This window comes from Rhinopithecus roxellana, chromosome 14 (genome assembly GCF_007565055.1).
Source record: "Rhinopithecus roxellana isolate Shanxi Qingling chromosome 14, ASM756505v1, whole genome shotgun sequence".
NCBI classification, from domain to species: domain Eukaryota; kingdom Metazoa; phylum Chordata; class Mammalia; order Primates; family Cercopithecidae; genus Rhinopithecus; species Rhinopithecus roxellana.
The window spans coordinates 103,021,217-103,034,657 of NC_044562.1; the positions used below are offsets into that span (position 1 = coordinate 103,021,217).

Consider the following 13,441-nt stretch of genomic DNA (forward strand, 5'->3'; position numbering starts at 1 on the left):
AAGGGGAAGAAAAAGACCAGTTAAGAAATGGTTACAATAGTCCAAGTGAAGAGAAAGAAAAGAACGGGAAGATTTTGAACTCCTTCAGAGAAAGAATCCACCTAATTTGCTGATTAATTGGTTCTGAGGTTGGGATAAGGAAGTTGAGGATGATTGTCAGGTTGTCATGCTATGAAAGACAAAAACATTTTGAAGAGAATATAGTATATTTAGTTTGATACATATCAAGTTTGAGATATTTATAAGACAAGTGAGCAGAGATGTCTACCAGTATGCAATGTCTACAACACTACACAGAGGTTAAGGTACAGATTTCAGCTAAAGATATGGAAGTCATCACTATGTAAAGCAGCAATTCTCAATCTTGCCTACTAATTATATTTACTTGGAATGTTTTTCGAAAATATTCAAGCCTGGGTTCTATCTCCATAGATTTTATCTAGTGCTTCTGAAATAAGTTTGGGGATTCAATGTTATTAAAAACCTACACATTTGATTCTGATGCATAGTCACTATTAAGAACCACCAACAGTCAATTTAAATCATGGATATAGATCAGATTTGTTTTTTCCAAACAGGAGGTTGCACACATTGAGGAAGATTGAGACAAAATTATCAGAAAGATTATGATAATAATAACTGCAATTTATTGAGAAGCTATGCCAGGAACTGTGCTAATGATGTTACATATATTATTTCTAGTGGAAAGGAAACCAGAAGGAAGCACAATAAAACCCATGAAAGTCAAGTCACAGAGAACAAAAATGAGTGAATCCGGCACCTTCAACTGAAGTATCCAGGCTCTCTCATTGAGACTGACTAGGCAGTTGGCATGACTCACGGAGAGTGAGGAAAAGCAAGGTGGAGCGACAGCCCACCCGTGAGCCACACAGAGCAAGGGAAGCTCCCACCCCCAGCCAAGGGAGAAGATGAGTGATTGTACTACCCTGCCTGGGAAACCACACTTTTCCCATGGATCTGTGAAACCTGAAGATCAGGAGATCCGCTCATGAGCCCGTGCCACTAGTGCCTTGGGACCCAAGCACAGGGCTGTGCAGACTTTCAGCAGGCTCAGGCTGTGACCATGGGAAGCAGGCTGGAGAGTGCCTAAGACGAACTAGGGGGAAGGGACAGCCACCATCACTGCAGCACCAGTCATCTGCTTTCCCCTACCAGTTCCAGGGATACCAAGTAGTTTGGACCTGGAGGAATTCCCCACAGTGCAGCCCAGCAGCTGTGGCAGATTGTGGCCAGACTGCTTCTTTAGGTGGGATTTGGATCCATCCCTCCTCACCATGCAGGGCATCCCTTTGGGAATTTCAGCAACTCCATCCAGGGGTTTACAGAGAGAAATATGATCTCCCTGAGATGGAGGCCCTGTGGGGAGGAGGGGACGCAGTCCCTTGGGTTCAGTGGACTTAGTCTTTCCTGCCTGCTGACTCTGAAGAGTCCAGGCAGACCAGACAAAGGGGATTTTCCCCAGAGCAGTGCACTGGCTCTGCCAAGGGGTAGCCAGAGTGCTTTGTTAACTGAGTCCCTGATCCCATGCCTCCTAACTGGGTGAGACCCTCCCAACAGAGGTCTCCAGACACCTTATACAGGAGCATACTGGCCAGCATCAGGTTAGTGCTCCTCTGGAACAGAGCTCCCAAAGGAAGGAGCAGGCCGCCATCTTTGCTGTTCTGCAGCCTCCATTGGTGACACCTCCAAGTGTGGAAGGGATTTAGGCAAATAGGATCTGCAGAGGACCCCCAGCAAACCACAGCAGCCCTATGGAAGAGGGGCCTGACTGTTAAAAGAAAAGCAAACAAACAGAAAGCAACAACAACAGTAACATCAACAGAAAAGAACCCCACAAAAACCCCATCCAAAGGTCAGCAGCCCTAAAGGTCAAAGGTAGAGAAGCTCATGAAGATGAGAAAGAATCAATGCAAACATCCTGAAAACTCAAAAAGCCAGAGTGCCTCTCTCCTCCATATGATCACAATGCCTCTCCAGCAAGGACATAGAACCAGGCTGAGGGTGAGATGGATAAACTGATAAAAGTAGGCTTCAGAAGATGAGTAATAACAAACTTCGCCAAGCTAAAGGAGTATGTTCTAACCCAATGCAAAGAAGTGAATAATCATAATAAAACATTACAGGAGCTGTTAACCAGAATAAACAGTTTAGAGAAGAACATAAATGACCTGATGGAGGTGAAAAGCATAACAGAATAACTTTACGATGCAACCACAAGTATCAATAGCTGACCAAGTGGAGAAAAGAATCTCAGAGCTTGAAGACTACCTTGCTGAAATAAGATAGGCAGACGAGATTAGAGAAAGAAGAATGAAAAGGAACAAACAAAACCTCCAAGGACCATAAAGATTATGTAAAAAGACCAAACCTATGACTGATTGGGGTACCTGAAAGAGATGGAAAGAATGGAACCAAATTGGAAAACATACTTCAAGATATCATCCAAGGGAAATTCCCCAACCTAGTAAGACAGGCCAACATTCAGATTCAGGAAATCTAGAGAACCCCAGTAAGATAATCCATGAGTAGATCAACCCCAAGACACATAGTCATCAGATTCTCCAAGGTTGAAATGAAGGGAAAAAAAACGTTAAGGGCAGCCAGAGAGAAAGGCCAGGTCACCTACAAAGGGAAGTCCATCAGACTAACAGCAAACCTCTCAGTGGAAACTCTATAAGCCAGCAGAGACTGGGGGCCAATATTCAACAGTCTTAAAGAGAAGAATTTCTAACCCAGAATTTCATATCTGGCTAAACCACGCTTCATAAGTGAGGGAGAAATAGAACCCTTTTCAGACACACAAATACTGAAGGAATTTGTCACCACCAGGCCTGCCTGCCTTGCAAGAGCTCCTGAAAAAAGCAATACATATGGAAGGGAAAACCATTAGCAGTCACTACAAAAACACACTGAAGTACACAGACCAATGACACTATGAAGCAACTACACTAACAAGTCTGCAAAATAACCAGCTAGCATCAAGATGACAGGAACAAATTCATACATAACAATATTATTCTTAAATTAAATGGGCTAAATCCCCAAATCAAAAGACACAGAATGGCAATCTGGATAAAGAGTCAAGACCCTGGCTCATGCCTGTAATCCTAACACTTTGGGAGGCTGAGGTGGGTGGATCACCTGAGATCAGGAGTTCAAGACCAGCCTGATCAACATGGTGAAACCCCATCTCTGCTAAAACTACAAAAATTGGCTGGGCGTGGTATCACATGCCTGTAATCCCAGCTACTTGGGAGGCTGAGGCAGGAGAATTGCTTGAACCTGGGGGATGGAGGTTGCAGTGAGCCAAAATCATGCCACTGCACTCCAGCCTGGGTGACAGAGCAAGACTCTGTATCAAAACAAACAAACAAACAAACAAACAAAAAAGAGTCAAGACCCATTGGTGTGCTGTATTCAAGAGATCCATCTCACATGCAAAGATACAGATAGGCTCGAAATAAAGGGATGGAGGAAAAATTTGCCAACCAAATGGAAAGCAGAAAAAAGCAGGAGTCGAAATCCTAGTTTCTGACAAAAGAGACTTTAAACCAACAAAGATCAAAAAAGACAAAGAAGGGCATTATATAATGGTAAAGGGTTTAATTCAACAAGAGGAGCTAACTATCCTAATTCTATATGTCCCCAATACAGGAGCACCCAGATTCATAAAACACATTCTTGGAGACCTATGAAGAGACTTAGACTCCCACACAATAACAGTGGGAGATAATAACACCCTGCTGTCAATATTAGACAGATCATAAAGACAGAAAATCAACAAAGATATTCAGGACTTGAAGTCAGCTCTGGATCAAGTGAATTTGACAGTTATCTACAGATCTTTCCACCCCAAAACAACAGAATATACATTCTTCTCAGCACTACATGGTGCTTACTCTAAAACTGATCACATAAGTGGAAGTAAAACACTCCTCAGCAAATGCAAAAGAACTGAAATCACAACAGTCTCTCAGACCACAGCACAATCAAATTAGAACTCAAGATTAAGAAATTCGCTCAAAACTACATGACTACATAGAAATTGAACAACCCACTCCTGAATGACTTCTGGGTGAATAATAAAATTAAGTCAGAAATCAAGAAGTTCTTTGAAACTAATGAGAACAAAGAGAGCATACCAGAGTCTCTGGGACACAGCTAACGCAGTGTTAAGAGGGAAATTTATAGCACTAAATGCTCCCATCAAAATGCTAGCAATATCTCCAACCCACATCCTAACACCACAACTAAAAGAACTATTTACAGAGAATCAAGAGCAAACAAACCCCAAAGCTAGCAGAAGACAAGAAATCAGCAAGATCAGAGCAGAACTGAAGGAGGGAGAGACACAAAAAATCCCTTCAAAAAATCAATGAATCCAGGAGGTGGTTTTTTATAAAAATTAATAAAATAGATAGACCACTAGTTAGACTAACAGAGAGGAAAAGAGGGAAAAATCAAACAGACACAGTAAAAATGATAAAGGGGATATCACAACTGACCCTACAGAAATACAAACAACAATCAGAGAATACTATAAACACCTCTATGCAAATAACTAGAAAATCTAGGAGAAATGGATAAATTCCTGGACACATACACCCTCCTCACACTGACCTACAAAGAAGTTGATTCCGTGAAGAGACCAATAACAAGTTCTGAAATTGAGGCAGTAATAAATAGCCTCCCAACCAAAACAGCCCAGGACCAGATGAATTTACAGCTGAATTCTACCAGAGGTACAAAGAGGGGTTGGTACCATTTCTTCTGAAACTATTCCAAACAATTGGAAAGGAGGGACTCCTCTCTAACCCATTTTATGATGTCAGCATCACCCTGACACCGAAACCTGGAAGAGATACAACAAATAAAGAAAACTTCAGGCCAATATCCCTGATGAATATCAATGCAAAAATCTTTAAGAAAATGCTGGCAAACTGAATCCAGCAGCACATCATAAAGCTTATCCACCACAATCAAGTCTACTTCATCCCTGAGATGCAGGAGTGGTTCAACATATGCAAATCAATAAACAGAATTCATCACATGAACAGAACTAAAGAGAAAAACCATATGATTATCTCAATAGATGAAGAAAAAGGACTTTGATAAAGTTCAACATCCCTTCATGTTAAAAACTCTAAATAAACTAGGTTTGAAGGAACATACCTCAAAATAATAAAAGCCATTTATGACAAACCCACAAACAATATACTGAATGGGCAAAAGTTGGAAGCATTCCCCTTGAAAACTGGCACAAGACAAGGATGCTCTCTACCATTCCTATTCAAATAGCATTGGGAGTTCTGACCAGGGCAATCAGGCAAAATAAATAAATAAAGCGTATTGAAATAGAAAGAGAAGAAATCAAACTGTCTTTGTTTGCCCATGACATGATCTCATACCCAGAAAACCCCATCATCTCAGGCCAAAAGTTTCTTAAGCAGATAAGCAACTTCAGCAAAATCTCAGGATACAAAATCAACATGCAAAAATCATAGGCATTCCTATACACCAACAACAGACAAGCATAAAGTCAAATCATGAATGAACTCCCATTCACAATTGCTACAAAGAAAACAAAATACCTAGGAAAACAGCTAACAAGGAATGCGAAGCACCTCTTCAAGGAGAACTACAAACCACTGCTCAAAGAAATCAGAGAAGACTCAAACAAATGGAAAAACAATCCATGCTCATGGATAAGAAGAATCAACATCATGAAAATAGCCATACTGCCCAAAGTAATTTATAGATTCAATGATTAAACTACCATTGATATTCTTCACAGAATTAGCAAAAACTATTTTAAAATTCACATGGAACCAAAAAAGAACTGGCATAGTCAAGGCAATCCTAAGCAAAAAATAATAAAGCTGGCAACATCACCCTACCCAACTTCAAACTATACTACAAGGCTACAGTAACCAAAACAGCATGGTATTGGTACAAAAACAGACACATAGACCAATGGAACAGAACAAAGAACTCAGAAATAAGACCATACATCTACAATTGTCTGATCTTCAACAAATCTGACAAAAACAAGCAATGGAGAAAGTATTCCCTATTTAATAAATGGTGCAGAAAATTGAAAATGGACCTTTTCCTTACATCTTATACAAAAATTAACTCAAGATGGATTAAAGACTTAAATGTAAAACCCAAAACTATAAAAACCCTAGAAGAAAATCTAGGCAATATCATTCAGGACATAGGCATGGGCAAAGATTTCATGACAAAAATATCAAAAGCAATTGCAACAAAAGCAAAAATTTACAAATGGGATCTAATTAAACTAAAGAACTTCTGCACAGCCAAAGAAACCATTGAGAAAACAGACAACCTATAGAATGGGAGAAGATTTTTGCAATCCATCCATCTGACACAGGCCTAGTATCCAGAGTCTACAAGGAACTTAAACAAATTTACACGAAAAAAACAACCCCATTAAAAAGTGGGCAAAGGACATGAACAGACACTTCTCAAAAGAAGATATATAAGCAGCCAAAAAACATATTTTAAAAAGCTTAATATGGCTGATTATTAGAGAAATGCAAATTAAAACCACAATAAGATATCATCCCACACCAGTCAGAATGGTGATTATTAAGAAGTCAAGAAACAACAAATGCTGGTGAGGCTGTGAAGAAATAGGAACACTTTTACATTTTTGGTGGGAATATAAATTAGTTCAAACATTGTGGAAGACAGTGTGGAAATTCCACAATGACCTGGAACCAGAAATACCCTTTGACCCAGTAATCGCATTACTAGGTATGTACCCAAAGGAATATAAATCATTCTATTATAAAGATACATGCGTGCATATGTTCACTGCAGCACTACTCACAATATCAAAGGCATAGAATCAACCCAAATGTCCATCAGTGATAGACTAGATAAAGTAAATGTGGTACAATACACACCCTGGAACACTATGTGGCCATAGAAAGAAATGAGATCATGTCTTTTACAGGGATATGGATGGAGCTGGAAGCCATTATCATCTGAAAACTAACACAGGAACAGAAAACCAAATACCACAAGTTCTCACTGGGAGCTGAAAGATGAGAACACGTGGACACAGGGAGGGGAAAAACACACACTGGGGTCTGCTGCGGTGTGTGAGAGAAGAGGGAGAGCATCAGGAAAAATAGTTAATGCATGCTGGGCTTAATACTTAGGTGATGGGTTGATAGGTGCAGCAAACCACCTTGGCACACATTTACCTATGTAACAGACCTGTGTATCCTGCACATGTACCCCAGAACTTAAAATAAAATAAAAGTCACAATTCTTCCATTAAGTCTTTTCACAGTAGTTTCAGTTTACCTTCATGGCTTCAGTCTCAATTTGGCATTTAGAATATACTAATTTATACATAGCTATCTAATTTAGGTGTTTATACTCTAAACAGTATGAAACAGTAGTTAAGACCAACAGCTGTAGAGCTAGACTTTCTGGGTTTGAAACTTCAATCATCCTATACTTTGCTGGCAATTTTGATCTTGGGCAAGCTACTAAATTTCTTTTTCAGTATACTATATATGCTTAAGGTAGAATGTATACGTATGTATAGATATACATACATACTAAAATTGTGTTTACATAGGATGTATAGTATGTGTGTGTATATATATGCATATTTAATATACACATACATATTTGTAGCTTCTACCTAGTTCAGTGGGGATAATTATAATAACCAATGTTTATTAAGTTAGGCACTGTATCAAACACTCTAGGCACTGTTTGAAGTATTAATTTATTAATTTATTTGATTTTCATTACAACTCTAGAGATTAACATATTAGTGTCCTCATTTCACAGATGAAAACACTGAAGAAAAGAGAGATTAAGTAACTTTCCTAAGTCAAAAATTACCAGTAAAGTGGAAGATATAGGATTCTAACACAGGAGTCCCGCTCTGGAAACCTAGCTCCTTGCTACTGTGGTATACAGCTTTCCTCCATGTTATACAGTAGCCTCAATAAATTCTTATGAGATTAAATTGAATTTGTGGAAAAAATGAGTAGTATACATTTGGTATACAAAAATAATGGTATACATTTACATGCCACACATCATAATATGCTTCACTGGAACCAGTCTCTGTTGCCTTTTAGAAAGAGTAGTTTCAGGGAGGAATACTGAATTCTCCTTTAACTTATTGTTGTTATCAATCTTCCTGTATTGCCATTTTTAAAAGTCTTAAGATGAAGAAAGGGTCCTTTTCCTCTAAATGCCTTTTATTTGCTTTTAGAGAAACAAAACTGTGTTTAAACGTTTAAAGCAACTTGAAGCCCAATGATATACAAGGTTTCTTTCAGAAATGGGACTCTGATTCTAAAACAAGTACTGAAAATTTGTTGGGTTCCTACCAGGTGAATGGCTCTTTCCTAGGCAATGTGAAATTGCAAAGATTAATAAGGACAACTTCACAAGAACTTCTAGAAAATACGACTTTTAAATAATGTAGATTTATACAGGAAGTACAGAGTATTCTCCGTTATATGAGTCTCCTATTGTTCTAAAAATAGAGTCAGGTGAGCACCTGTGTCTGGTTTTATTTTAACTCTCCCTGTAGAATTCCAGGAGTTTTACTTCTGACATACTTTTTACGGATCATTTATACTAAGTGAGAGTAATAGGTTCCAATTTTTTCACAATTACCATGTACAAATGACGTCTTCCTGCATCTGATACCAAAAATCACATCCCAGCTGTCACATCTAAAGGAAATCTGCTCTTGGAAGGTATCCAGCTTTTTTACTAACCTCAGGCAATACTAAAATGCCTCTGGTGTATGGAGTAGAAGAAGGCGATATTAAAAGTATTTGCAAACATGGTTTACTTTATCATTTTTAAATGAACAAAGAACAAAGGTAAAATATTCAGTGACTTCTGTGATTCAAAATGGCAATTTTAATTTCCAATTTTCCCTAAGACAAAGTCCTTTTTATCCAACTATTCACCATAGTAACATGAGTATTCATTGTATTAAAATCATCCCACTAGATTGTCCTTGCTTTAGGAAATGTCAAAAACAAAGCCAAAGCTAAATCAGATTACGTACCAATAAAATGGAGTTTACATCACGGACAAGCAGGAGGTCTCTTAGGATCTGAAATCTAGGACTTTTGAGTGCTTGTGGATAGACTGAGAAATGCTCTCATGTGCAATTTTGATAGAAAATTTTATTAAAATCCTTCAGTTTGTTTCTACCCCCTACCTTGTCTACTAACTACTAAATCTACTCAGGAATTTAATTTTCATTCTCAAAGTCTCAACAGGGTTAGAGCTCTGCAAGTGACTTCAAAATATAGGTACTGCTCTTTTTGTTTTATATTTTATTTTTTCCAGGAATAAGTACATCAGCAAAGAAATGTTCTCAGTTTAGAAACCATAATCTAACATTCAAGATTCTATACTTATCTGGTCCCAACACACCTTTTCTGTGATAAGTCTAAGTTATCCCACTAGGATATAGCCAAAATGAACTATTCTATTATTTGCTTTCTGCCTCCCTACCTTTAATGATGTTTCTTCTGCCTGAAATGATCTTTTCTCTATGTTGGCCAGTCTTCAAGACCTACCTCATGGCATTCACTACTTTCCATATTCTGCCATAGTTACTTGTATTTTGTAGTTACAACCCATTACCTGTGACCTCCTGAAGGCAGAGACCTACAGACTTTTATATCCTTGCCCAGTACAGTTCTTTCTAGAACATTGTAGAGTTTTGTATATTTGTTTTTAAAAATTGCACTATTCTGAGATTCAACTGACTCTGTGCCAATTTGGGGGGAAACAGCAGCACACTGAGGAAATTTCTTCAGAGAAGAGAAGTGAAATTCAGAGATGTAACAAAATGCCATATTTAAGCAGGTAAATTTAATCCAAATATCATATTACTCACTTGTCTTTGAAGTTTATTGAGAATTTTAAGCAGATTAATGTTTTTACATTAACTAATCACCAGCAATTCAAAATATTATACTCTATCAAATGGGAACTTGAATTGTTCTATTTATATATGTTGTATTCTATTTATATTTCATTTAGTGTTTCATCTAGAATAAAAATGCCAAGAAATAAAATTATTAAAAACAAGTTGTGTTTGACTTTCAGTAAAATGTTTTGTCCTGGACACTTTTAATGACTAAGTGTCACTAAATCTAGGTAAATTTGCCCCTATTATTTTCTTTAAGCCTTTAAAGAAAGGCTTTTTTTTAACCCCTTAATTTTAGTCTTAAACAATAAACAAGAAAGACCTTAAGTTGCTGTTAAATTTTCCCAAAGTCCTAGTAATCTTTCAGTCATGAATAAAGTAGTTGGTATAATCCAGAGAAGCAAAGAATCTGCACACAGAATTCTAAGAGAGTTTGAATCAGCCTGGTAGGTAGATGCAAAGTTTAAACACAAAATCTTTCATCAAGTCACAATTCTTATTGTCAGTAAATAATTGAATTGGATATAGCATGTTGTTCTTTGTTTGCATTTTTGTAACTATCTTTATTTCAGTGTACCATATATAATTTCTTATTTGATAAAGAGAGTAAGGGAGAGGGAACAAAACTAAACTGCATGATGACTGTTACAAAGTCCTGCCAATAGCCCATCCAACCTCTTAGAATGTCTATAACAAAGTCTGTCGACAAAGGATGTTGACAATAATATGTTTGCTATATGTCAGGTACTCTTAAAAGTGTTTCATATACATTAACTCACTTAATGTTTACCACAACTCTCTGAGGTAGGTGCCATTATTATCCCTATATTACATATCAGGAAACAAGCCAAGATGATACAGCTAGTAAGTAGCATAGCTAAGAATTGAACCCAGAAAACATGGCAGTCCAGACACTGAACTATTGCACTAGCCTCTGACTGTAGCCAGCTGTTACAAACCAGAAGAATTTGCAAATCAACTTTCTATTGCTCTAATACAAGCAAACAGGCACTTTGGAGGCACTATCAGGAAGCGTGTTCCAGTTTGGGATTTTGGGGAAACAAGCGCTTTACATCTTCTCTACCCACCTTCCTGCAACTTCAGCAAGCATATTGGAATAAAAGAGAAGAGAGTAATGGCCTTACTCTTCACCAAGCAGCAGCTAAGGTCCGCTTCTGTAATTAGTTGGTCCTGATCTGCTTTCTCAGAGCCTGAGGTAAATCCTATTCCCCCATTTTATTCAAAGGACTCTCCAAATGACCTAGTTAGTAACAGACACTTCCATATTTGCTACTCTTTATTGCCAAGTTTTATCCCTATACAGTAAAAACCCCTTCCATAATACTCAATTACCCACACTGAGCCTGGAATTAGACAGGACTGATCAAGTCTCTATGCTGAGCTGATATTTCTGCCTCCTGCCAGTGAACTAGGTCCACCTTCAGTCTCAGACTGACAATGATGGCTTATACAACATGCAAAGCTATTTTACTGATTCACAGTTTATAAAGCCCTGTACAAGAAATCATGCATTCTAAAAGTCTTTAATGCAATTTTAAATAAAGTTATGGGATGCATAATTATACAGTTTGACCTAAGCCTTCATTTATCTAATATCAAGAAATTTACATGAGGAAAAAGAAGTTACATGTAACTCCTTCTAGGATTAATCAGCTTATAGATTAAGTTAAAACTGATTGTAGCATACTGCCTACCAAAAGTCAATTCAAAGTGTGAACACAGTTTATTGTATACATTGTCTAATCTCCTTGAAAGCAGGAAATGACTTTTTCTTTTCTGCATTCCTCCTAACACCAAATCCATACAGTATCATGCAATGATCAGCCTTTACTATGTTTACTGAATTGAAGAATTACTCAAATAGTTTTTTATTGGCAGCTTACCTTTAGAAACCTTTATGATGTATCATGAAATACATGTAAAATAGTATAAATGAAGGCAACATTTGTAAGGAAGATGACCAATCATTACTGGGCAAGTTTACAATCAGTTTTATCATTCCAAAGGGCAAGATTATCTTGCCACGCAAGAAGAAAGATTGACATTGCATTCAACTACATTCTAACCAGTCTTTGCTTTTTATTGTAGTGTATTTTGAAATAGTAACAGAGAAAAATTTATCTGATTTGTGACAGAAATGACAATTCTAAAATAGTAATTGTTTTCCACCTTACAAAATTATCGAGATATCCTCATTTAAATGCTACTAAAGGAAAGTAACCAAAAATCTTTACAGTTTGGTTCTCTTGAAAGGTCAGGAATACAGTGAAAAATAGCAGAATGCTGTGAAACCAATACCAAGAGGAATCCCAAAGCAATGCCAAGAAACAGAATGTACTCATAATGACTAATACATGCAAATACTGGAAATAAATTCTAACAGATTAGACAGGTTTTGTTGCAATTAAAAGGTATATTCAAATCATTTCAAAATTAATCAAGCTTAAGAATATGCCAATCTTCCCTACTAATAAGAATATAAGCTGGCTAAGTAGCCTGAATAACATATAAATTATAGTCAATATCAGTAGGCAGAATGTGTTTTTAATTAAAAAGGAGAAACTTACCCCTTAACTGAATCAATTCATTGTTTCAGACTTCCTTAAATATATTCATTTTTTAATCTATGTCATTTCACCCTGATAAGGGATTAAATTACAATCAGGCTACAGAATCATGAAGACAAAACCATCTTGCTGTTAAGAACTGCTGCAACATGTTTATCTCTTTTTAATTACTTTATTTAATATGGAGTACCTGAAAAGTTCTCTAACATTGAGGCAGAAGTATGTGCAATATTTTAAAAAATGAAATATATTTCCTTCAAAATCTGAATGTCAAATATAGGTAGTTTCTTACCCAAGTATATAATTCTGAGGATATACTACAACAAATCAAAGTTAATGCATTATATATAACTTGATGGGTGAAAATAGTTTAAAATAAATGGCAGAGTTTCAGGACAAAATGGACATTGAAATCCAAATCATTTGCCTGTTTAATATAGTCAAGTATTTTCAGTTTGAAAATGAAAGTAAGCAAAGGACGAAGCTCTCTGGGTAAAAAAATCTTCAACAAGCTTAAATGTCACAAGCTTTCTTTGTGAAAAACAGATTTATAGTCTGCTTTCATCTATGAACAATTCATTAGTATATATCTACCTTAAAAGCACCAAGAGCATCAGTATTTCAATAGATCTCAGAAATGATTAAAACCGATGTCTTTAAAACAGTTCAGATAATGCAACATAAATTTCAGGAAATTAGTTTATAGGTCAGATGCTGACAAAGATGATTCTATTCACCAAACTTTCATTGCTATATGGCATACTACACTGGTAGCAGCATCAGTTTCTATGCTTAAGAAATTCCAAATAATAAAAATATTTGTAATATATCACTATCTGTAAGCAGCTAGCTATGATGTATCCTTATCAATTTG

At 36.8% G+C, this 13,441-nt stretch overlaps 1 protein-coding gene across 15 annotated transcripts in view; it reads right to left on the minus strand.

Annotated features, from left to right (window-relative positions):
- SLC4A10 (solute carrier family 4 member 10) overlaps window positions 1–13,441 on the minus strand; it is a 391,444-nt gene that overhangs the window by 288,371 nt on the left and 89,632 nt on the right. The gene's annotated exons all lie outside the window — the stretch shown is intronic.